The following is a 24,284-nucleotide window of genomic DNA, read 5'->3' as shown; positions in this document are numbered from 1 at the left end:
CCTTTCATCATTTCCTCTGTGTTTATTCTTCACTTCTGTTCCTCCAGATCTTACTGAATCCAAAGCATCACAAGTTATTATGTATTTTAACCATCTTTTTTTTTTCCCCTAGTCATTTTGTTTATAGACTGTTAAATGTATTTATGGGTGGGGAAGTGTCCTTTTGGTCTTTTATGCATATTTGAAGTTACGGGTGCAAATTATATTTGCTTTGATTATTGCTGGTTTGAATGTATTAATTTGATAGAGCTTGGGGTTATTAAAAATAATGTGTGCTTAATTCTCAGCACCTGCAGAACATTCATTTGGTTTGCAAATGAAACAAATTTAAACTCGGCAGAAAATAGACTGCTCCTGTGTGGCCATCCTGTAATTCTGCTCAAAATCACATTTTCGAGGGCCTGATCCTGCCTGTCCCCTTGATGGCCAGGAGAGCTTAGCCCTGGGTTCACTGGGTTGCAGGAGCAGGGCCACTGATGTAACTGTGTGCTGACAGTCCCCATCTTATTGCTAATATTTGCATCTTTTTTTATTCGTTTCCTCCCTCAATCCTTCCTTAAAAGACATGTGCCACTGAAACCCACTGGAGAAGGAGGAGGTTGGCTTTTTCCTGCTAATGCTGTAGACTTCAGGGGTTGGTTGTTATCTTTGGTTATCTAGCTGTATGAGTGGTGTCAATTCTTCATAAAGCTAGATAACCGAAAGTAAAAATAACCCCATTACACGCCTGAGGAGGATGTGGAGAAGAAAGGAAATCCATCAAAAGGAAAATGAGGAAAAGAAAAAATGAAATGAAAAGAAGGAAGAGAAAGGAAATGAGAGGTGGAAAAAAAAAAGAACTGGGGAAAAAAAGACAACTTTTTGAAACTGGAATTAAAACCCGAGGTAGGATTTTTTTTTTTTTTTAAGAACCTATTTGCCTCCTATGATTTTAAGAAAGCGTTTACTGATTCTGTGCATGTGAAGAAAACGTCTGTCTTGAGAAAGACAAGGATGTTGCCGCTCTCTCTTCTGCTGTTAACTATAATTGAATTAACAAAGTAAAACTTCCAATCAGATTATGAATTAGTTAAGAACAGGACGCAGACTACAGATCAAGGATGAACTTTCATTGCATAACCAGTCGAATAGCATCAGGGAATCCATAAATCAATACAGATTACTGTGCTGGATTATCTGTTTAATAAAGCAGCAACAGAGCAATGTTTATTAATGGTTGTTTCAAAAATACGAGTGCTGGATTCTTTTTTTTTTTTTTTCCTCCCATCCCTTCTCTGTTACATGTTTAATTTTGTTCCCGGACAGAAATAACTTGAGTGTCAGGATTAGAAAGAAGGATATGGTGATTTGGAAAATGGTTTCTTGCAGTTTTCTTTGTTTTTCTTTCCTAGTACCTCTATTCAACTGCCTTCTTTCTTTTTCTCCCCCCCCCCTTTTTTTTTTAACCCTTTGTCTATGAACATTTCTTTGAATGGAATCAAGATTCCAAGATTGGGGCTTTACCAAAAAAAAAAAAAATCTAAGTGGTGTATGAAACTGCTTGAGACTAATTGGGGAACTTGATTTTGTATAATTTATCCCGCCTGACTGCACATTCATGCTGGTCCTTACCCCTTTCACTGGATTATCTCTCAATTTCCTCTGTATGGAATCTGAGATTTTTACCTGCTCTACCTTAGGAGGGAATTTTGGGTCAAAGATGCAGACTGGGTGAATCGCGCTTGCTTTTCATGGTCAGACTGGTCGACTTAGATGCCATCTGCAAAATATAGCAACCTATTTGGAAAGGCGTCTTAATGATGCTTAGAAGAACACCAAGATCTTGTAATGGATTAAGATACACGTTATATATAATCTCAGACTGGTGATTTCAAGAAAAAAAAAGATTGCGTAATAAAAAAATCAAATACGGGTGACAGCACTAATTTTGGAAAGGAGCATTTATAGCATTGCAACTTCATGAGACCCCCTCTTCTGAGAGATGTAGGAAAAGAATTGACTTTTGAGCCTGGCTGGACCCGCTCGTTTCACTCGTGCGCTGGCTGAGCTCATCGGGACCTTTAAAAAGAGCGGAAGACACTGTCCCTGGTACCTTGGCCAGGAAAAGGCTGTAGTTGTGGGTGCAATGTGAAAGATTTATCCTGCTCATATGACTACTCAAAATTAATAAACAAGATCTTTTTTTTTTCCTCCCCCTGTAATTCAGAATAATTCACTGCATGTGTTAACTCCCTATTATGGGGACATAAGCTTGGGGACAGCTTAAGGAAAACCTCCTTTCTGTCTTTAATGATTCATGGAGGTGCTTCTACTGTTCCAGCGTGTTGTGGCCGAGCGCCTGGTCCATACGGCCCGTAACGTTGGTGTAGGGGCCTCGGGAAGTTCTTGCAAGCTCTGATTTTTATTCTCCGCCTTGTTCTCTGTTGCCTTTTGGCCAACCCTCCCTCAAGCTAGCGCAGAGCGCTGCTGTTCTGGGCTGGCGACAAGGCAACAGAGAGCCCGAAACTACCCGAGCCTCGGCCCGTTGAAGGGAAGGGGAAGCCCTACATGGACCTGGTGGGACCCAGAGCATCTTGTAAAGCGTGGCGCGGTGCGGGATGAGGTCAGGCCCCCTCGACTTGGGCGGCAGCAGGGTTTCACCGTGCGGTCTTCTCCTCCTCCATCCCTCCAAGGCAGACGGAGCCGGGAGGAAGCGGTCGCTGTCGGAGCCGGCCGCGGCGAGGCTCGCGGGACGCGGATGCTGGAGCTCAGCGCGGCGGCGGCCCCGTAAGTCCTCGCGCGAGCGGGTCCGGGCGCCCGCTGGCCCAGGCGATGCGCGCGCAGGGGACGAGGCGCTTTTATCCTTGGGTGAGCGTTGGTGAGCTGCCATGTGCCAGCCACCATTGGCCAGGATCTCCCTTAAAGGGGGGGAAAAAGCATCTTTTGTCCAATAAGGGGCCGGAAACGATGCTGTGTGATCATCTTTTGGCTTTTCGAGGTGACCAATCATGCTCTGTGCGGGGCCAAGGTGGCACCGCCATAGGCTGAGATGGGATGGTGTCACTTGCTGGGGGATAACAAAGGCGCGAGCAGAAATGGGGGGGTTTTAAGCCGGGATGTAGGGTGAAACGTGGGGGGATTCAGCACGACAGAGCCCGTGCATGGGGTGCCCCCCCCCCAGCGGTGGAGGACAACCCATCTCGGCACACGCCGAGCCCCAAATCTTCCTGCAGCATAGCTAGGTGTCAACCTGCACCCGGTGCCTTTTAAGGCTGCTGCGTGCTCCCCGCCTGGCGGGGGAGAGGGGAACCAGCCCCGCCGGCCTCGCGGGAGAAAGGCTTTACTCTGGTTTTTTGTTGTTGTTGTTGTTTTTTTCGGTGGTGTTGTGCCGGGTGAGCGTTTCCAGTTGTTGAAGTGACTGCGCGGCTACGAGCTTGCCTGTCTCGAAGGCCTTGGCGACATGAACTGCAATGGTCTTGCAAACAGCCGATGGGTTTTTTTTTTCCTCCCTTCCTCTCTCTCTCTCTTTTCTCCCTGATTTGCTACTGGGGCTACTGGTAATAAGAAAGCCCAGTGTATTGGCATGACGTTGATCCAAATTGCACCTTACATGTGGCCATTTAAGCTTGCTTGGACACTATGATGTGACTGGTTAACACTCAGCACTGTCTACTCTGCTCTCCCTTATGTCTACGTAACCGCTGGAGACGTTAGTAGGCGATAGGCTGGCGTGGTCTGTACGGAGAGATTAGCTCGCCACCGTCTTTTTCATGTCTTGAAACGCTGTGGTTGGGGGGGGAGAAAAGGAGCAAATGCAATACTAATTTTTCTGCGGTTCAGTCAGCCATTGAGAAGAACAAGCCTATACAAACGTAATTATTGAGAATTAATCATTTCGTTCAATAGGTCACTTTGGAAATACTCCAGAAAAGACTCTGAGATCGAGTCTCTTTTGGCTCCAGTCCTTAGTACTTATGCAAGGGAGGCAAAAACGCAGCAGCTCAATCTGCTATTTAAACTAAAGGCCCTTTGCACCGCTCTGATAACATAGGGGAGTCTGAAGTGAAGGCAACTAATTTTGAGCTGCTTTATATTGCCAGAGCAGCGTAAGAAAAAAAAAAAAACCTCTCTGTAAGTTAGATTTCTAGCTGCAACATGATGCTCTTCTCCCGTCTCTGACACGCAAAAGGTTGGAGAATGTGGAGAGTTAATGATAGGTCACTGTATGGCTCTGCAGAGGAGGTGAGAGGATGGACAGACGGACGGTCCCGGGTCGATTGAGTAGCTCGCCCGCGAGCGCTGCGCCGGCCTCCCTTGGGCTCGGAAACTTCTGCGCGACAGAACTTTGGATATTCCCATCCTGGCCTTCCTCTTTCTCCTCTTCCTCCCCAGGCTGCTCGGCCCCCTTTGAGCCAAGGGTCTCGTCCGCGGGGAGCAGGCAATGGCCATCCTTGCTGCGGGTCGGAAAACTGGCAAATGTAAAAATATATTCACGTTCACCAACATTTCCAGGGGAAATTAACTTTTTGTTTGGGAAGGGGGAAAGGTTTCTTTTTTTTTTGGAAGAATAATATTGATAAATTCTCAGCCCCAAACTGTTAAAAATACTTTAAAAAAAAAAAAAAAAAGGCAGGATTTTTATGTTTGAGGAAAGATTTCTTGAGCTGAATAATTTTCTGCTGGCATTCTTTTTTTTTTTTTTTTAATTTTAAATAGCAAACAAACGAAAGGGCTGGTGTGGATGCTTGTAAGCGGTAGGGACAGAGGAGGGTGTCGGGATCCCAGTCGGGAGCCGCTCGGCGCCGGTTGGGCCGGGCGCCCGACGGCTCCTCTTGGCCGTCGGTCTGACAGAGCCGGGCTCGTTCCCGGCTCCTCTCGGAGCCGCGGCGGCAGCCGCGCATCCGCTGCACAATCACAAAGAAATGTTTTTTTCTTTTTTTCCTTGCCCCTTCTTCCCAAGTGATCAAAATCAGGTTTGCGCCCGGGCCTGCGGGGTTTTCCCGGTGCTCTCGAGGCCGAGCCGGGCTTTGTGCAGCCAGCGCCGTCTCTCCCCCGTCAAAGCATCGGGGCTTCAAAACCCCCGAGCGTTTTCAGGCGAACGGTTTTTCCGCCGGGATTATGATAAAGTGGCTGAGTGGGCACGCTAAGCCGCCGTAGGAATCAGATCAGGCCTGGCTTTAATTTCCCGAAAGTGGCGGAGTTTGTGGGAAGGACGGCACGGGTGCGCGCGTATGATGCTGCGACTGAACCGCGTGAACCCTGGGCCCGCGGCGGCCGGCGCCTCGGCAGAAATCGGGTGCCGGGCACGTGCCCGCGGCCAGGGTCGCTCCCGCGTCCCGCCGGCACCTTGCAACCCAAGCAGCTTGCAATGCCCTGCAACGGCTCGGAGACGCTTCCTTGCTTTGACGCTGGTCTTTGCAGAGGCAGGAGCAAAAAATAAAAATCAAAAATCAAAAAAGGCATCCTTTAAAAAGCATCCTTTATCTCTAACGTGCCATAGGATGGCTGGCAAATGAGACCGGACGGGTCTCCTGCGCCCCGCCGGGGGCGATGCTGATGGAAAGCGCCGTCCGGGGTTGCGGCCGGGAGGAAAACGATGAGCTCAGTGGTCTTCAGGCTAGTCCGAAGAGACGGCGCGAGGTCGCTCCGATGCAGCCGGGGGTGATTGGATGTGATAGCGGCACGGTGGCTAAAAATAGGCCGGGGGGTAGGGGGTGGAGGGCCGGATCCTGGCCCGCCGCGCGGGGCTGGCAGGAGCCGGCCGGCTGCAGAGCTGTGTTGGCCGGGCTGCGTTTCGCAGGAAAAGCGCGGGAAACTCTGGGTTGAGGGGCCTCGTGCCGGGCGGCGCGAGGGCCTCGGCGAACCTCGGAGGCTGGCGGGGTTTGGGGGGGGGGGGACGTATCGGCATCCTACTGTGCTGCAATACTAACAGGGGGGTCTTGGATCGGTGCTCCTCGTTCAAATCCGTGTCTGGTTATCAGCGGATCGCGGTCTCGTGCTGGCGTGTAACTCCGGGATTTACTCGGCTACGGCTGAGCCCAGGCTTGGACCTGGCGTCTGCAGCTGCAAAGCTAAGCTGTGTAATCCTAACCCAGCGGTGACGGCTGCGGCCTGAGCTTCGGCTTTGCCAGCCCAGGCTAGGTGTAAAAATCACTTTAATTCCGCGTTCGGGGCTTTTTCTGTTGCAAGAGCAGGGGGAAAAGGGGGCAGCGCGAGGAAGGAAGCAGAAAACCGGTGCACGGAGATGAGCGCGAGGCAGCGGCTGCACCGGGCGCGTTGGCTGCCTTTAGCTGCCGACCTCGCAGGAATTTTTACGGGCAGCTCCCGAAAGCAGCCAGAGCCGGCTGCTTAGGTGCCGGTGCATAGGTGCCAGGGATGTGTTTCTTTTGTTGCATGGCCTGGTGAGATGGTTTGGGGAGGGAGCATCGCTCTAGGGGCCGGTGCTGTTACCCGCAGGCTTCATTTGACCTTCGCCACCAAGTACCTGCCCGGCGCAAGTGCTGCGGCTCACCCCAAACTTATATCACCGGGGGCGGCATATGTGATAGATGGTTTTGGCTTTTCCTTTGGAGGAATTGGCAGGCGGGAAAGGAGGAAGAGCTCTCAAGGAGAGTGAAATATTCCACTTTCGTGGTGTTTCATAGGTGCGGGTTGTTTTAGGGATTCCCGGGTTGACCCGGCCGGGAAGGCGTCTAGGCCAAATAACCTTCTCTGGCCTCAGCAAGCGCCAGCTGCCTCTGCGGAAACTGCTTGAAACCCTACAATTATGGGATAATATATTCGGAGAGAGTTTCTCTGCCTTCCACCCCGAAGCCGGCCGGTTTATACCCCCTCCCCGATCTTCCTAAAACAGCTGGGGTTTTTTTCACCCGTTCCTCACTTCTGATTTTTTTCGGCGCTGTCCGATCGATGCCGTAGCAGGGAGATCAGCCGGGGCTCAGAGACGAGCGGGAGAGGAAAAACAACCCCCAAATTTCCCACGCTTGCTTTGGCCTCCGGTGTTGGAGGCGGGGAGGACGCGTGTCTTTGCAAAGAGCCGGGCTCCCGCGGACAGCGGCGTTGGCGGAAAAGGCTCGGCAACTTAGGCACGCGACTTCGTGGAAGGGAGTTAGGCCCCTGATTTGCTCTGCAGCTTGGATTAATCCCGCGCTGCACCGGCTCATTTCTCCTTGCGGAGCCGGCTCCCGGCTTTGCCGACGGATCCCCTTGCCGGGTGCACACGGGCCCTTCTTCCCTTTCGTTTTGCCTTCGAGCAGCAAAAAGCACCAAGCCAAAAAAAAAAAAAAAGAAAAAAAAAATTAGCCCCTCTTAAAAAAAAAAAAAAGTTCTTTTTTTTTTTTTCCTAAAAACACCCATTTCTAGGGATGCAGCGGCAGGGGTTGCGTCGGGTTAGCGGAGGGAGAGCTCCGCCGTGAGCGCCGGGCGGGCTATGCGCCGCCCTTGCTCTAAAGCAACCACCGATTTTCGGGGGGTGGGGGGGACGGAAAAGCAGCCTGGAAAGGCCTGCGAGAGCTGCCGGCTCCGGGATTTCTCCGGGAAGCTCCGGGCTGCCAGAGCTCGGCCGCGGAGCGCGGGTTGCCATGGAGAACGGGGATTATCGCGCCCGCCTCGCCGCCCCGGCGGGCAGCTCCGCAGCCTAAAATTATTATTATTATTAATAACGTTCTTATTTTTGGACCGGTTTTGCCGTCGGGAGCTCGGCCAGCCTCGCCGCCCGGCTTGGCAACCGCGGCCTCTGCCGCCTTCCCTGCCCCTCGCCCGGCTTTTGCAGCCCCGGCTCCTCCCGCGGGCTCTTATCTCCAATAATCCCGCGGTAAGAGGGCTTGCTGCTTGTTATGACACCCGGTGAAAGCGTGGGAGAGCGATCCATTCTTCGCCCTTGTCCTCCGCAGCCAGCCGCTGGGCTGAATGGGAGGCTTTTTTTGTGTCTCTGTGTGCCTGACTAATTGAGCTGAAGGACTTGCGTCTGGAAGGGCTTGAAAGGGACTTTTGTTGGGGCGGCGGAGTTTGTGGAAGGCGGACGAGCCCTGCTTTCTTAGGGGCCGCGGGCGCCGGGCAAATCTGACTCTGGAGCGCTCGCGCCTGCGAGATCTTTGGGGGAAAATTAGAGGCTGGGGAGGGTGGCGGTGGGGCTGGTGGAGGGATATTTTGCCCCGCGAAGCTCAGCCTGGCCCCGTCCGGCTTCGCGAGCCGGCTTTCAAACAGGGAGCGGCGAGATGAGGGAACCGGGCTCCCAGGAGCGACGCCGCGAGCCTTTGCCTCCCGCTTGTTTCGAGGCCCTAGAAGCAAAAGGTGGATTTTCCCGCGGCCCGGCCGCGGTCTCGGGCGAAATTGTTACGTCCTTGCTTAGCGATGCTTCGGCGTCGGCTTTTATCCCGCGACTCGGAGAGCGGATGGAAAGAGCGGTCGCTGACTGCCGCGATGGAAACCCTCTCTCGCCCTCCCCGGGAGTGGTTAAAAGCTGGGATTTTCACTCAAATGCGCTTTACTTAGTGCTCGGAGCAGGGTCGTCCCCGGCTGTGACGTTGGATTGCCTTGCAGGGGCGAAGGGTTTGACTCCAGGTATCCGCATTCCCACGTTTGGGTCGTCTCGGTGCAGGATGCACCGCCAACGTGCCCCAAAACAGCCCCGAAAGTGGCTCGCTCTAAAAGCAAACGTAAAGGTCCTGCTTCATCGGGAGGTTTGCTGCAGCACTTTGGGTTTTCAAATGCTCTTTCTGGCTGGGAAAGACAATGGAGGGGTTTTTTTTGGGCCACGAAACTAGAGTTTTGGGGGGGGATTCCTGCCACCAGCCACGGTTCTCGCTGTCCCGTGTCCCTTCCTAGCCCCGACAGCGGATCTCCAAAAATCACAGCTCTAGTTTGCCAACGCAGTCGTTCCTCTCTCCGCTCCCTGCTGACTTCTGGAGAGGAGCCGTTTCTCTCAACTTCTCAGCGCAAAAAAATCCCGGTTATTATTATTATTTTTCCCCTTTGTCATTTTTCATTTTTCTCGCACCGATCTCCCCCCCCTTTAAGCGCTGGGCAGGGGCCTCTTCAGAAAGAAGCGCCGTCAAAGCTGCCAGGCTCCCTTCCGCCCGCTGCATGGCTAAACGCTCTCCGCGTGCGTTATTTGGCACTAGGTTTCTAGTGCCAAGTGATTAAAACATTTGGAAAGTTGAATTTTTTGAGGGGGTAGCGATGTGAGGCCCGCGAGTGTTCACGACTCCTCTCTTTCCCCCGTGCCCAAAGGCCCCGCGTGGGCGCTGCCGCGCGATAGCTTTGGCCGCGGTGCCTCCTGGTTGGGTAAATGATGGAGATTTCCAGGCCAAAAGAGGCACGAGGCAGGTCAAGGATGGGGAAAACCGGAGCAAACCTTTGTGAAACAGGTGTAAAATGACCTTTTTAAAGAGCCGAATGTTATAGAAAAGGGATGCGAGGGAAAAGAGAGGAGAGCAGCTGGGAATACTGTTTAAAAAAAAAAAAATCACTTTTAATGACAACGGTGCCTGACCCTTATTCACGTGACGCCGCAAGGGAGGTTTTAAGAAACCGAGCAATTTCTGCAGCGCTCCTTCCTTGCGCCGTGCTAAAAAAAAAAAAAAAAAAAAAAAACCCAAACTTGACTTTCTTTCCAGCAGCCTCAGCTCGTTCCTGCTGCAAGTCGAGCTCCAGCGACGCCTCGGACACCAGGTACCCGCTAAGCGCATCCTAACCAGTTACCGTCCCGGGTAAATGCCGATCGACGTGCTCTTCGCACACGCGTAAAGCAGCAATGGAAGAAGTTTGCTTTCTCAGCGCTGCGATATGATAATGATGCTGCGTATTAGCCAGGAGCTGCCGGTGCGAGCCTCGCCGGCGGGCCCCAAAGGCCCTCCAGCCCCTTCCTGCAGAGGAGCTGGTTTTCCCTAACTTCGCTTTAAATCCTTTTTTTTTTTTTTTTTTAATTCATATCATTTCCAAGAGTCATGCAAAAACGTGCCCAGTTCCAGCTTCTGGAACCGCGCGCGAACTTGGAAATTGTGGCTCGGAGCGGAAAACGAGTGAAGGGCGCCGGGGCCGGGAGCGGAGCAAAGCCGGGAAACGTCGAGCCTGTCTTCTGCCTTCAGCGCCCCAATAAAGACAACCAAATTGCTGATTACTCCTCTTTTTCCCCTCCCTCCCCACCCATCTTTTTGTAGCAGGGAGGGGGCTGGCTCCCTTTTTTCGAGCGCTTGAGGTTTGCCGAAGTGGCTGAACGTTTTGGACTGTGGCGAGGCCTCACCAGGCTGGAAGCTGCTGCGCCCAGAATAATTAAAAAAATGGGTTTATTTGTCTAAATGGCTGGTAATTCTGCGTACTTGCATTGCAGAGCACACCAGACTGCCTGTAAATCTACCATTTTTTACATTGTCTCTGACCGAACCTCTAAATCCTTGAATTGATTTGGGAAATTCTTGCCCTACCAGAGGTTATTGCTCCAGCCCCCAAAAGTTTCCAGCTTAAATAACAAGAGTTTTCAAGCAATTGGGACAAACCAGGTGGGTACTGGAAGGAGCTGTAGAAAATAATAGGAAAATCAGGCGGTTTTGGCTCAAATGAGGCCAGCTGCAGCAATACCATTATTACGGCTAATCAATAACAGCATATGCAATATTTAGAATTATGCAATACATTTATTTCTGCATTTTACCACTCGTTTCAATATGCATAGTTCCTGTAATTCCTGCAGTTGCTTTTTTTTCGCAAGTGGTACCATCTAGCTGAAATTGTGAAGCTGGGGGCTGCCGCTTGCTGTGGTTTCCCGCGCCGCGCTCGAGGCAGCGGCTTCAGCCTCTCCTCTGCTCCGGTGGTTTTGCTCTTATTGGGATGGGAAATTGTTTTATTTTTTATTTTTTTTATTTTTTTTTCCAGAGTTTGCTCCCCAAAACAGCGAAACCGTGGGGTGAGCAGCCTCCTGAGCTGCTGTCGTGAAATCCCGGCCTCGGTGCGTAGTAATGCATTTTCTTTCCTACCAAAAGAGATTGGGTGGGAACGGGGCCGGAGCGGAGGCCGGGACCGAAGGCGACGTCCGGGTCCGGGCCCTTCGGCTTTGGCCTTCGTCGCCATCCCTTCCTCTTCCCCCGTCCTTCCGCCGCATAATTTGCTCAGCCAGCAATGGGGGAAATCATATAGATTCTTTCCCGATGCAAAAGCCAAAAATGATGCACGGGATTTTGGTACGTTTTCTCGCTTCTCTCCGCTCCCGGCGCGCGGGTCGGGTTCGAGCGCCGGACCCTCGGTGGCTGCCGCAGCCCAGCCGCCGCTCGGCGCGGGAGGTTTTCTCCGTGCTCTAGCTAGCTGCCTTTTTCTTTCATTTTCTTTTTTCTTTTTTCCCAAACTCTCCGTTTAAGCTTGCTTTGTCTCATCTCCCGCCGACACATTTAACGAAGGGGCAGCCGCTCCTGTGCCAATGGTTTTTTTTTTTTTTTGGATTTTTTTTCCCCCCCCCCTTTTTATTTTTCTCGCGCTTTGTTCGACTCAAGGCCGCGTCCCTCAGGCTGACGCTCGCGCGGGGCGGCTCGGTGCCACCCGTCGCCGGCCCCGCTGGGGACCGGCAGCCCGTCGGGGCGATGGCGGGGAGGAAACCAGAAAGAACAAAAAGCCCGGAGGAAGACACGGGCGTTTGCAGGGTTGCCGTCCGTCGTCGTGGTCGCGCGCGAAAGAGTTAACCCATTAGCAATGCCGAGCCCTTCTTCCGATAGTTAAACCTGATTTGCATGCATTTGCATAATGAATGTCATTTGCATTCTTGGAGGTTGGCTACTTCTGTGGGAAAAGTCAAAGCGGGAGCGCGGGCAGGGCGGAGGGGGGGTCGGCGAAGAAAGAAAGGCGGATTTTGCCCCCCCCCCGCACCCCACGGGCACCCCGGCCCCCTCCCGCGGCCTGCGCCCCGCCGGGGGGCTCGCGTTGCCGCGACGCCTTCCCGCCGCCCGCCCGCACAAAAGCCGACGGCACGTAGGCCGTGCCGAAGCGCATCCTCGCCGCTTCCCCCCCTTTCTCCCTTTTCTTTTTTTAATTTGTTCCTCTAATTCCGCCTTGGCTCCCTTTCCCCCCCGCGGCCCCGCTCCCCTCCCCTCCCCGCGGGTGCATGCGTGCTGAAACGGGAGCGGAAAGCGGGGGGGGGGAAAAAAAAAGGGGGAGAAAAAAAAAAAAAAAAAAAAGGTGGGAGCCACCATTTTAGGCAGCCGGCATGTGTTAAAATGGCCGATGCTGTTCCCGGGGCCTCGCGACGCGCCGGGAGCCGGCGGCCTTCCCGCGGCGTCCCCGTAGCATCCTCGCGGCATCGTCATAGCATCCCTGCTGCATCCCTGCTGCATCCCTGCTGCATCCCTGCTGCATCCCGCCCGCAGCGCCCTTGGGTCGAGACCTGGCCGAGGCGCACGCGGCGTTTCGCTCCATGGGATTTTTCTTTTTTCGCCCCGCCGGTCGCTCGCTGGGGTTGATTTTTTTTTTTTTTTTTGCCTCTCCGGCGGTGGCGAGCCCGGCGCCGGTCCCGGTGCGCCGCAGCAAGGCGAGACCCCCCTCGGGCCTTGCTCGGCCGAGCGCGGGCCTCGCATGGCCCAGGCGAAAGGAAAAACCTGCCCTCCCTGGGAAAAAATCTGCTTTGATTTTGTTTGAAATTTTTGCAGAGGGGATGGAATCAAAAGCAATTGTCCAATTCTCTTTAGAAAACATTTTTTTGATTGACGTTAATAATCTCCACTGGATAGAGAGCTATTCCGGGTTCAAGACTCAACTCCAGAATTTCTCTCAGTGGCATCAGATCATTTTATTTTTAATTTTTTTGCGGACGCCAATAATATTAGGGAAATAGCCTCTTTTTTATTTTTTTTTCTTTTTCTTTTTTGCTTTTTCTTTTCGGATTAGAAAAAAATTAACAGACTTGGTTCTCCGTTGCTGAGAATATTTGCAGGCCCTTTAGGGGAAAACCAGCGTGAATCACAACGGAGCTCATCCCCTGCTCGCGCTCGATCCACACCGGTGTGAGGGGCTTTACCCGAGTAGGGGCAGTGCAAAGTCAGGGAGTGAGAAATCATTGCGGTAAAGCCAGTATAAGAGAGGAAAAAAATCACTATATAAGACACCTAACCAGGCAGGGTATGAATTTTACTGCGGGACTTGCAATATTTGGCATGCTTTTCTCTAAGCATCCAGCTGCACAAGTCGCGTGATTCGGGTGCGAATCTTTTCGGGGTGTTTTTCTTGCTCTTTTTAATTTCTCCCCATCCTTAGCACGACAGGAATTTTAAAGGCAAATAAGAAGGGCCAGAAATTTACTCTTGAAAAAGAAATGAGTCACGGATATCACCGATTTTGTCCAGGAGGAGAACTGCAGCTCCGCGCGCCGCGGGCATCGCCATCGCGGCCAGTGCTGCAGCGGTCGCCTGCCAGGGCCGCCCCGGGTACCCGCGCGGTGCTAGAAACGCGACTAATTTGTTAAAAGGCCTCGCTGTGATTTGCAGCGAGGCGTCTGCGTTGGAGCCGGGGCCTCGTCGGCGCGTGTTTTCGGCCCGCGTTGGGGAGCGTGCGCAGCTGCGCGCCCGCCTGCCCGTTCGGGAATGGGAAATGCTTTCCTAAAGCTTGCAAAAATGCACTAAGGCTCTTAGCTATGCAGCTAAGCTGCGCCTACTTAGGCGATTCCTCGCCGCTTTGATTTGCGACCTTCGGTCCGCGTTGCTGGGGTCGGGGGGGAGGATTTCCTTGCTTTTTCTCGTTCTGGCGCAGCAAGGCCTTGGGGAGCATCATGTAGCGGTTAGGAAACGGGGCCGGAAAGAGGAGACGAGATCTGGACAGTCCCGCTCTCCGTTCCCACTCCATCCTTGGTTTCCGCTGGGCCAGCTTGTCCCTTCGATTTCCAGGGCGTTATCGATGATTTATGGGACTAATGAACAGGGGGAAAAGGATCTTTTCCCCGGCCCAAATTCATCTATAAAACAAGTCGAGTCGATTCAGCGCTGGGCGTTCAAATCAGCGCGCAGCCTTCGAATAGCCCTGGATGAAGGCACCTAGACCTGATAACCGTTCCCGGCGAATTTCCCGGCGAGCGGATTTATTTTGCGAGGTTTTTTCCTAGAAGCCGGGCAGAGTCTCCGGCAGAGGCACGCGGCCGGGCCGGACCCCAAACGCTCAGGGACGAGGCACGGGAACCCCACGTCCTCCTGCCGCCTCGGAGGGGAGAAGAAAACCGGGGCCGAGGCGCCTCGCTCACCCTTCGCTTGCCCAAAGTCGCCAGCCCCCGGGGGTTTTGTTATAGACTTTACTCGCGTTATTGCTCCTGCGTTAAGTCTTAACGCTCGAAATTCGGGAGCGGTGTCTTTCCCGCCGGAGGTGACGGAGAGCGTCTTTGGTGGTCTTTTTTTTTTTTTTTTGTCTTTTAAGTATAATTTTGGGGAAGAAGGTAATAAAGTTGGTTTTGTTGCTTCTGTTTTTAATTCAGGCAATCAAAGTATGAGGCGAACCCAGGAGCGGGGGCTAGAGGGACCGAAAGACCCCCTTAAATACCACGAGGCACCCGAATTGCAAGAGCTGCCAGCAGTGAAACCGGGGAGGGGGCGCCACCACCGCCGGCGGCCGCTCACACCTTCCTCCTCCTCCTCCTCCTCCATCACCGCGGGGCTGCCCGGGAGCTCCACCCAAACCCCCGTTCGCACCAACATCCCGGCTCCTCCGTGCACGTGCCAAGGCGCCGAGGGCCGATCCGTTGGGTGACGAGCTCGGAGACGCCGGCGCCCCGGTGAGCCCCCCCGGGGGGTGGAGGGATTGGGGCGACGCTGCCTCCGGAGGGGCCGCCCCGAGGTGCGGTGATGGGCAGAGGGCCGGCGAGGCAACCGGGCTCCGGCCGGGGCCAGCGCGGTATTAATGAGGCGCAGCTGAAGCGGGGCCGTTGCCAGTGGTCAAGTCTGAATCACAAACTCCTCATTGTTTCGGGGCGGCTTCGGCGCGGTTCCCTTCTCCCCCTCCCTTCGCCTTTCCTCTCCTCTCTCCCTCGCACAAAGATGTCATTGTGCCGGGGACTTGGTGATGGCAGCGTTGTTATTTGGTCCAAAAAAAAAAAAAAAAGAGAGAGAAAAGAAAGAAGTGGGGAGGGCAAAGCGGAGCTGGGGAGGGGGGGGACCCAACAAGGTGAAGAGGTTTAAATCAGCTTAGCCCAAATGCCAATTAAAAACCAAAGAGGATTAGGCTTGTGATCAGCAGAATAGACAGTCATTGTACCCGGACGAGGGGGTCTCCCCCCCTCCGGTCCCAACGCGGTCGCGCTGACGTTCCCTCCGTCCGTCGTCATCTCCTTCCTCCCGCGGCGGGATGCGGAGCGGCGGCTCCTCGGCCGGGGTTAAATCCACTGGAGCTGGGCCCACGTCCGCCCCACGGAGCGGGGCAACGCCGGCCGGGCGCCTTGCCGGGGCGAAGACCTTCTTCTTGCACTGTGGTTTTTTTTTTTTTGGTGGTTGTTGTTTTTAAAGCTTGTGCAAGCACGCTCGCCTTGGCCGGAGGTCCGCCGAGCACGGAGAGGTCTCGCTCCCTCCGCCGGGAGGAAGGTCTCCCCTGAAACAGGCTCTCAGCCCGAGCGTGTCCCTTGGCGGGGAGTTACGCCACTTGGAGGACGCCGGCGTGGAGGACAACGTAGGGCACCCGAGGGGCCGCCGAGGCGCTCGGGAGTGACCGTCCCCTCGCCAAACCTTCCCTTATAGCCCCACGCGCCCGGTTGCTCGCCCTGACGGAGAGCTCGCCCCCGGACCTCCGGCTCCGATGACCCCGGAGGACTTCACTCAGATCTCGAGCGCGGTGGGGAAGCACGAGGAGCGTTGCAAGGGCCGTCTGCCAGCACGGGGACATCCCGAGAAGACGTTCTTCACGCTTCTGCGCACATCACGCCATGACCTGGAGATGGTGTTTCGGTGCTTCCCGTTCTGGCTCCGACATCAAAAGCCCCGTTCTCTAGCTCGCCGTTTGTGTAACAGCATGATTTGGGGGTCTGAAAAGGTGTGAGCGGAGAGACAAGGACGTGTGTTGTCCTCACAGGTCGCATCCTGGTCAGAGAGGAGCCTGGGGCTGGTTTTGGCGTTGCGCGTGCACGCCTGGACAGCTGCCCGCGCTCACTGCGATTCACCCCTGCATCTGAGCACCTCTTCACATATACCGGTAAATTGGTAAACCCCTGGTAATGGAGAGCTGTTTCGTATTGATACAGCTAATTTTATGTAGCAAATGGAGTCTACGGTAGCTGCAGTTTCATTCTCGATGGCACCAATGGTGCTATAAAGGCAAAGCACCACGTATCCAAAACGGCATACCCCTATAAAACGCACATCAGCCAGACCAAAAGTATCTTCCTATCGCATCAGCAACATGAAAAGGGTCTTAAGTATAAAATGTAATTTTACATTCACTTAAAGGCTTCTTTGCACCTTCTGAAAGAGAGATGCCAAGCATAAGCAACCCAAGAAGGAAGATGGTGAAGGGACATGAGCAGCTAATTCTGGTGGTGCCTTGCGATGTCTGTTGCATAGGTCCAGGCAGGTTCCAGGAGGTTTTGCCATAACAGCATTGAAGTCATTTTGGCTGACAGCTCAATCTAAGCCCTCCTTTGCTTTCAGCACCATGTTAGATGTCTCTCTTGAGCAGTTGTGGGTGTTAAGGAAGCCCCTGCGTGTCTGTCCCTTCCCTTCTGGGGGTTTGATGCCATGTGACTCCTCGTGGTTAATGGAGAGCATTGTCTGGCCGAGGAGCCCCCGGGGCCGCAGTGGATTCGGGTCAGGTCCATCAGGGCAGACCTTCCCGGCTGGGCTTGCACGCAGAGCTGGCTGGCGGTGGAGCATCTCTGGAGAGCTGGGCCTGGGGATGGCCAGAGGGAGCCCAGTCGCCCTCGAATCACCACCTGGCAAAAGGCCCTCTGAGAAGTTGAGCGTAGACATCGCATTGCCGTGCTCGGCTGTAAATGCAAAATGCTGCAGGTTTCGTTACGAATGGAGGAGAAAAGAATAAAAGGGCCTTTTTGCTGAAGAGTAGAAGAAGGAATTGTCCCACCTCCAGATCAGGCTGCGACCAGGAGCCATTTCTCCCCCTTTCCTGGGCATGGCTAATGCACGGTTAGTGGCAGCTCGGGGAGCATCCTCGTAGGCTCCTTGGAAGGGTGATGGACAAGTCCCCTGAGCAGGTGGAGAGATGCTGGGAAAGCATTTTCTGGTGGACAGCAGGGGTGCACGGAGCGAAGGAGACCCGCTCCAGGCGGCGAAGCAGGAGCCAGGGAAGAAGACACCGTTGGGTAGAAGGTTTTCTTCCCTCGCCGTCACGGTCCCAGCGCCGGGGTCGGCCGCCGACGATGCCCAGCGGCATGTGGCAGGGGTGTGTGTGTGGGGGGGGGGGGGGGACGACACACAAGCAAGCGGGGCAGGTTGCGTCCTCTTTTGTGACCGCCGTGTAATTTATGATACGAGAACCCGACCATTGTCCGGACCCATCCTGTATTTCCCCCCCCTCCGGCCCCGCGAGGGTTTCGCCTCTCTTCCCAGACCCCTGCTGTGCTCCTGCTACTGTACCGTTGCTATGGGACGGGCTGCCCGCGCCGCCGCTATGCGCAGCCCCGAGCCGCCCGCACCCGTCTGGAGCCCCGAGCGGCGCTGCCGGCCGCCCGGCCCCGCCGACGTGCCCGGGGCCTGGGAACGGCGCTCGCCGCCCCTTCCGAGTTCACGGCCGGCCGCGGCACGGAGGCGGGGGAGCGCCCGCGGGGTCCTCGGCGCCTACAGATCCCCCCGTCCCCTTTTTCTCCCGCTGACAAGTGCGCACATAAATAAATTACCCCCACCGGGCCGGCGTGGAACAATCTGTCCCCGAAAGTCTATTCAGCGCCAGACAGGCCCCATTATTCCCCCGATTAAAGCCGCTGGAGTAGCTTGCAAGGGTTACAGTTACTCTGTCAAACTGTAAATAAGACGCTAAAAATAAAGGGAGCGGGCGCAAGAGCGAGCCGGGGGTGGGGTGGGGGGAAGGAAAGCCAGACTAATGCCTGCTGCTAGGGAAACCGAATGAATCCCTGCCGACGCCTGTGTGCAAACTGCGAAGAATGGAGGAGAAGTGACAAACGGCCCTCGGCCGCCTTTGCGGCGAGCCATCGCCCCCGCTTGCCTTTCCGCCCCTTCCCCGAGAGGGAGCAAAGCGGGGAGAGGTGCCCCCCTTGCACCTCCGCCTTTGCTTCGGCTAACCCCCCCCCTCCCCGGCGCTAGCGAAGCGCCTTAAGCCCCGCGCTTAGCTTCAAGGAGATGCTTAGGTCCCGCCGGCGCGTTTCTTTTCCAGGGGTTACGAAACGCCGCCGCCGCCGCCGGGGAGCGGTGGGAGGAACCGTCGCTCCGGGCTTTGCAGGAGCTCGGGAGGGAAGCGCCGCGGAGGGCGCCAGGGCTCCCCTCTGCGGCAGGTCGCCGCGGCGACCAGGGCCTGGAGCGCAGCCCCCTCCTCGCTCACTTTGACAGGTTGCAAGGAAGAAGGTCCCCGACCCTGGGAAACCTCCCCGGATAAAACGCTTTCCCTTCCCCGCTGCTCTCTTGCCAGCCGCCTTGCAGCCGATCCACCTCTTGGCGCCGTAGAGCTGAAGACGCTCTGCAAAAAATGATCAGCATATGCTCATCCTGGGTTTCTCTTTATTCCAGAGGGACGCGGATGTGAGAATTTTGTTTCAGGTCCATCTCGGACTATTTATGTCATCCGCAAGCGGCTAGCTGCCTTTCTCGCCTCTGCGCACCGAGAAAAGCTACTGGCTCGTCGGAAAGCCGACGCTGCAGATTCGGCCCGTTAGCATCAACGAGAAGCCTGGAGGGGTTTTTCCCTGCCCAGCTCCTGTGTTGCTCAGGGAATTATTGTTTTGATTTGTGTTACGAAAGTGGCTAAAATCACCAGAGAAGAGAGCCCCGGGTTGGTGCGCGTGTCTCTAGGTGGATGCTCTCCCTCAATAGCCACAAGGCAGACGGTGCCGCATCTCTAGGGAGCCCAGGTGGGTGAGGGACCCAGCGTGGATGCGGCCCCGGGCTGGAAATCAAGCTTTCATCTTCCAGGTGTTGCTAACGCCGTAGGGCAAATCCATCCTTCCCCACAGCCCAGCGAGGCTGGGGTATTTCTGGGTGTCTGGGCTGGACCTTTTCTGCCAAAAGCGCCAGGCAGGGTGGGAAAGGCATGAGCTGAGGGCTGGGGGAGAGGCAAAACGCCAGCTGCAGACCGGCGGCGCGGACGTTAGCCTGTGTTAGCACACATCCTTTCTCCCACTGGAAGCAAAATAGCAACTCTTTGCACGGCGGGCACGCACCCTCTCCGCGCGCAAAACCCCCAGCGCGCCGGGCGCTGTGCGCCACCTCTTGGGGCTGTCCCCCCCACTAAGGATCTAGCTGCTTGCAGCTGTGGTTAAGAGGAGCCACCAATTTGGTGTTTTTGGCAAAATCTCCGACATCTTCAAAGGGTTTTTCAGGCCAGCTGGGCTTGCGGGGAGCTCCATTGCTTTTCCCAGTTCAGCCAGGCCAGGGCTTAGCAGCATTCTTCCCTCTCTGTCTTAGGAAAAAAAAAAAACCCTTTTTCTCCACCCAGTTCCTGGCCGCGAAGCCTCGTGACTCCGAAGGAGCATTCCTAGGACATTCCTGGTGCCGGGCGGTATGTGCAGAATTTCAAGCAGCAGCTCAGCGCTTCCAGTCGCTGGCGGACTCCCCCGCTGCCCTCGCTTATTTGCTCTGTAGAAATCCCTGGATGCAGCAGAGGAAACGTAAATGAGCTCAAACGCTGAGGTCCGGTGCCGCTTTCACGCCGTCAGCCCGAGGGCCGAGACGCGGGACTCGGCACGCCACCATCTGCTGCGTTTATTGTCCCGCTTCTCGAACGTATTGCTAGCGCCGGCTCTGAGCTCAGCTGCAGCAAGATAAACCCAAGACTCTTACCTTTTAGCGCTGTTGGCACAAATGTAATTAAGACCAGGCCTTATTCTCCTCTCATTTATATGATTATAACTCGTGAGTATTTTCCCTGGTATTAATAGTAATGTTTCCGTCGCAGCCATAGGCGTGCTCGGTGGCGATGGAGGAAGAGGTGTGCTGCCCTCTCTCCCGAGAGCTATTTTGAAAGGGTCTCGTAACCAGCCAGAGCTGAGCTAAAAACCTGTTTTGCCCTGGCTCCTAGGGAATTGGTCTTGCCCAAGGACTTGGATGTGGCAGTGTTCAGCCACTCTTGAGATTGCCCTGAAAATGGCATGACTTAATAATAAAAAAAACGAACTTATTTGCCTTTCCCTGCTAGGGTCTCTTGGGTCATATCTTTCAAGCTTTTCTCTTTATCTTTAAAAACATGATTATTGCCTTTTTTTTAATGAAAGCTGTCATTCTCCTCCATGTAAATCATGTGGCTCCAGGAACTGGAGCTTTCACGTGGAGTTTTGTGAGACCTTGAGCTTTTGGCCCTAGCGCAAGCACATCCTGGCCTTGCGTGGAACGTGTTTGCCCTCCGGCCATCTGGAGAGAGGAGGAAAATCAACATTAAATATCTTTATACCAGCTCTGAGAAGATGCAGTGTCTACCTTTCACTCTTTCTCCGTGCGTGATTTTCCCCTGAATATCCGAGGGTTTTTTTTTTTCTATCTATGGACCGACCTTAGGTGTGTCCACAACCCAAAAGCCGGCAGCCTGGTCCTCCTCGGGTCCACCCAGGTTGCTCAGCGAAGCCCGAAGGGCGTAAGAGCTGGGGGTGGCACTATGTCCAAAATACCACTGCCAGTCCCTTTTTGCGGATTAGGATGAGGTAAACGCTTGTGCTCCGATTTAATTCTAAATTCTTGATTTGGAAGGTGTTTGCTAGCATGGCAGGCGCACAAAGCACACATGCTTGCAATAATAGCCAGGTAGCTTGCACGGCTAAATCACTCTGTTTTTTTTTTTTTTCATTAGCACCTCCTTTTACAGCACATTTAAATGCTTCCCTGCAGGCTCATGTGAGGGCTGTTAAGGGCTTTGTTTGAATAAATAAGTGCATAGGTAGGGGAGGAACATCACCGTAGCCGCCTGGAAAGCTCCGCACCAGCAATGGCATCGGAGGACTGGCGGGTGGGAGAAAGGGGTTCGATGGTATATATGCCATAAAGTAGAGTAATTAAGTATTACTAGTTTTGATGACTTCAAACAGAGTGACTCCAGGAAATAAGCCCCTTCTTTATAATTAGTGGGATTTCCTCCGCATCAAACGGGGAGATTGATTCTTTAATCTGCTCACATGCTTTTGATTTGGTCTTTCAGCTGCTTGTACCAACTGCTTCCACTCCCTGCTCTTGCAGGATAAAACCTTGCAAAGGAGATTTTAGGAAGGCATGACTTGAGTTGAGGTCTAGGATTTTCTTTGTGTGTGGTTGTTTTGTGTATTTTTAATTGACCAGAGGTGATGATGACGTTAATAGTAAAAATAATAGAGCGAGAGATTTTTAACATCCACGTATGTTTAGGTCAAATACTTGCTTTTTTGTTGTTATTGCTTCCTCTTCCCTGTATGTTAATTAGCTCTGGTGCGTGCTTTTTTAAGAACTGCTAGGACAATTTTACCTACCTGCTTGCGATAGCCCTGAACTGTCCCAAGTGGGGCTCATTGCAAAATTTTGCTCTAGTAAAATCAAGCAGAGACCAAACACGAGGGGCTTCGAGCGGTTGCCAGCTTTGCCCTGGAGCTGGCACGCATCGTCTGGAGCGCGGTTGCGGTGGTCAGTGTCCAAACTGGGGCATGACGGGGGAGTACAGATGTGTTTTCTGGGTTCTTGCTGCATGGAAAAGCTCAGGTCGGGCCAAGCTTTTGTTGTTTTAGAGGGCTCAACCAAAATGAGGACTTGGTTTATGAAGGACTTGGGGTGGGCAGAGAAGAGAGGCCCCGGTTTAGTGTTTGGTCACTGATTTAGGACTAAAACCAAAAGCTTTGGAAGCTCTGCCTGCAATGAAATCCTTGCCTTTCACACTTGGCCACGTGGCCTGGGCACTCAGGCGGAGGTCTCTTCCCAATGGTGTCTTCAAAGCCCGCTCCCTCGAAGGGGCTCAGGAGAACGGCAGCTTGGGCAATGCCACCAGCGAGGGGAGGAAGCCCATCTGGAACAACCATCTCCTGCCCATGAATGTTCACAGAGTCGATGATACTATATTAGTCTTACGGGAAACGCAGTCCAGCATCTGCATTGGTTCCCGCCATGGACTGAACCTACCTTGTACTCCCCAGCACCCAAAATAGCTCAAATATTGAGTCATCCCACAAACAGCCCCCAGGCCAGATTTCTTTCAGGAAGGTTTAGCTCTTCCAGGACCTCTGAGCAGGGGAAAAAGGGAAATTTGGGACCGCTTTGTTTTCCCTCCACCTTTCGGTCTTGCTGGAAATGTTCAGCAAAGGATCGCTCTGCTCGGCCACATCCCCGGCAGCGCGGGAGAAGGGCTGTGCGTGGCAGTTTCACAGACAGGCTATGCAAGGAGGTGGCCCGGTGGCTGTGCAACAGGGACGGGCATCGCTCCTGCACCCTCGGAGCTCAAAACCCCTCAAAAAGGGGGTTTTCCTGCTGGGCTGAGCTCACCTGGACGCAGGATAAGGCCCTGGGGCGGCAGGGGGAAACGGCGCGGCAGCTCCAGCTCAGCATGCCCCTCGCACGCCTTCCCTCCTCCGAAGCCGTGTCGAACACGGATCATATAATTAGGGAGCCGGTGAATACGAAACTGTACAATTATGCAAATAGTGCTCAAAATCACTGTTTTCAGCAGAAACGCCTGAAGATCAAGACAGGAGCTTCATGCAACCTTAATTTAATCTGGTCCTGCAGGAGTGGGGAGGTCTGGTACATGACCCAAGCTCGCGCTCGCCCGTGTTGAGCAAGGCTGGGGCGGGAGGCGGCGAGAGCAGCGCCGGAGCATGCTAAGCAAGGGCTCCATGCAGACGGCGAGAGGGGAAAAAAACCAGCCCCACGATCACGTTAGCGTGTTGGCAAACTGGAAAAAAAATAGCGTAAATGGGAGTGCTGCTATTTACCGTGATTTTCCTTTTTTCTTTTGATTTGCAGGTGAAGAACACAGGCTGGAAGAAAAAAGAAGAAAAGAAAGAAAGAAAGTCCTCAAAGCCAGGAAATCTGTGTTAATTGCTTATGAATGTCTCTGTCTAAAAAATTATCGAATTGATGTTGTCGTGCTTTTTTTTGACAGCCTGTCTGTTACATTTTTTTAAAATATTCATGCACCGAAATCTAATTACTAGGCAAATTTAATGATAATGAAATGAAGGCACTTTAGCAGAAAGCACAGGGCCTTGTTAATGTTTTCTCAGCCTCTGTCTTGTTCATATTTTTAAATTATTTTTTTTTTACAACTGCCTTTCTTGCATTTAAAAAAAAAAAGGGTTGCCGAAAATAAAACTTGGATTGCTGAAAATGTTTGTGGTGGCTCCATTTATAATGACGGGGAATTTGCAAGGTGATTAAAGGTGTTTTGCTAAAATCAAATGAGCCTAACCTAATCAGATAAGACAGATGAAATATTATTATTAACGAGGTAACATTAAGATCATGCCTGGAGGCATTTTTAACAAAAACGAGGACCTTATTGTGCTAGATGATGAGTATATGCAGATGCAACGGCACCCTTGCCATCCTCCGGACCCCTCTTCCTAGGGCATGTGTCCCGTGTGTCTTGCTTGTGCCCTCCCCGAGCTGGGCTTAGCTGGGCTGGGCAGAGCATGCACACGATGGATGGAGCAGGCACATGAAGCCAGCTCCAGCTGCTCTAGCACCATCCTGCATCCTCAGCTGGATGTCATCAACCAAAGTGCTAACATCTGGGTGGTGGAAACGAGCTGTGGTTTCACCATGGGCCTGAGCAGATCCCACCTGAGACCCATGAGCAACCAGGCAGGGACCTGCCCATCAGGGCTCCCAGGCGGGGCTGGCTCCTGGGGCAGTCACTCTATTTAAAGCAAAGTCTGGAGGCTGTCTAGTTTCTGTCTAGCTTCTTGTGAGCTGCTGCCCTGCACCCGTGTGTATTTTTATTGAAGGTGTTGGTGCCCCTGGTCATCTTTGCTAGGGTCTGCTGTTCTGGAGGGCCTTCATGAATTTGTTTTAGTGGTGGTAGGAACCCCTGGGAAGGTGGTGTAGGTGGGATGGGTGTGCAGGATGTACAGCCTGGCTCTCTAATGACCTGTGGGTGCGTGGCTGGAAAATGGGGTGCTCTGGATGGTGTAAACAGGGGCTGAGCTGGCTGATGGTGCCCTGTGCCCCACAAATCTCCCCAAGAGAGTGTGTGGGAGCTCCCGGGACTGGCTTTTTCTTCTCCAGAGA

At 53.6% G+C, this 24,284-nt stretch overlaps 1 long non-coding RNA gene across 4 annotated transcripts; it reads left to right on the top strand.

The window, feature by feature from the left end:
* The first annotated feature begins 703 nt into the window (after positions 1-703).
* LOC104154184 (uncharacterized) lies at positions 704-23,382 on the top strand. Of its 4 annotated transcripts, XR_011136636.1 has the most exons (6): positions 704-885; positions 9,597-9,651; positions 10,852-10,924; positions 14,417-14,713; positions 15,441-18,961; positions 19,546-23,012. It is a non-coding gene; the product is annotated as an uncharacterized lncRNA (long non-coding RNA). The 4 variants fall into 4 exon arrangements; XR_011136634.1 differs by lacking the exons at positions 15,441-18,961; positions 19,546-23,012 and adding an exon at positions 23,019-23,382; XR_011136637.1 differs by lacking the exon at positions 15,441-18,961.
* Positions 23,383-24,284: the final 902 nt, after the last annotated feature.

Source organism: Struthio camelus, chromosome 30, assembly GCF_040807025.1.
Source record: "Struthio camelus isolate bStrCam1 chromosome 30, bStrCam1.hap1, whole genome shotgun sequence".
Lineage (NCBI taxonomy): Eukaryota > Metazoa > Chordata > Aves > Struthioniformes > Struthionidae > Struthio > Struthio camelus.
Note: the sequence above shows the minus strand (reverse complement) of the source record. Positions and strands in the feature narration are given on the sequence as shown.